This window comes from Myotis davidii, unplaced genomic scaffold, assembly GCF_000327345.1.
Source record: "Myotis davidii unplaced genomic scaffold, ASM32734v1 scaffold249, whole genome shotgun sequence".
Taxonomy (NCBI): domain Eukaryota; kingdom Metazoa; phylum Chordata; class Mammalia; order Chiroptera; family Vespertilionidae; genus Myotis; species Myotis davidii.
The window spans coordinates 4,839,707-4,840,282 of NW_006300367.1; positions in this window are offsets into that span (position 1 = coordinate 4,839,707).

Genomic DNA, 576 nt, shown 5'->3' on the forward strand with positions numbered 1-576 from the left:
TGTTGACTTCCTGTTTGGGGTTTGGAGGTGCCCAGATGAGACCCAGCTATGAAGCAAAGCAAGCTGTTGTGGGTCCTTGGGCCTTCTTTTGGACGTTGTGGGTCTCTCTGACCCAGCTGCAGTTTGTTAGGTAATTTTAGATTGCAAAGGGCCAGGCCATTCATATGCAAAAGCCTCTGAGCACAGCTTGGGTGGGGCTGGGTCTCAGGGAATCAACAGGGCGGAGCAAACAGCTATGGCTGATCCTTAGTCCTGCCCTAAGAGGACCCAGTTCTCAGTGTCCTGTGGTAATCACTGCAAGCACCTCTCAGAGAAAGCCACCCTGGAGTTCCGCCCACTGCCAGACAGTCCAGTTTCTCCCCGTATGAGTCTGGGTCCCCAGAGACTAGCCCGGAACTGGAGTTCAGAGCAGTCGGGAGCTTGGGACTCCCTCCCAATTGAAAAAAGACAACCGTGTCCTCAGTTGCCAGCCCTTTCCACGTGCGCCTCCATACCTCTGCACTTTACTTCCTCACCTCCTCTGATTCTGTGTGCTTTTCTCTTTCCTTCTAGTTGTAGAATTTCCACTCAGCCATA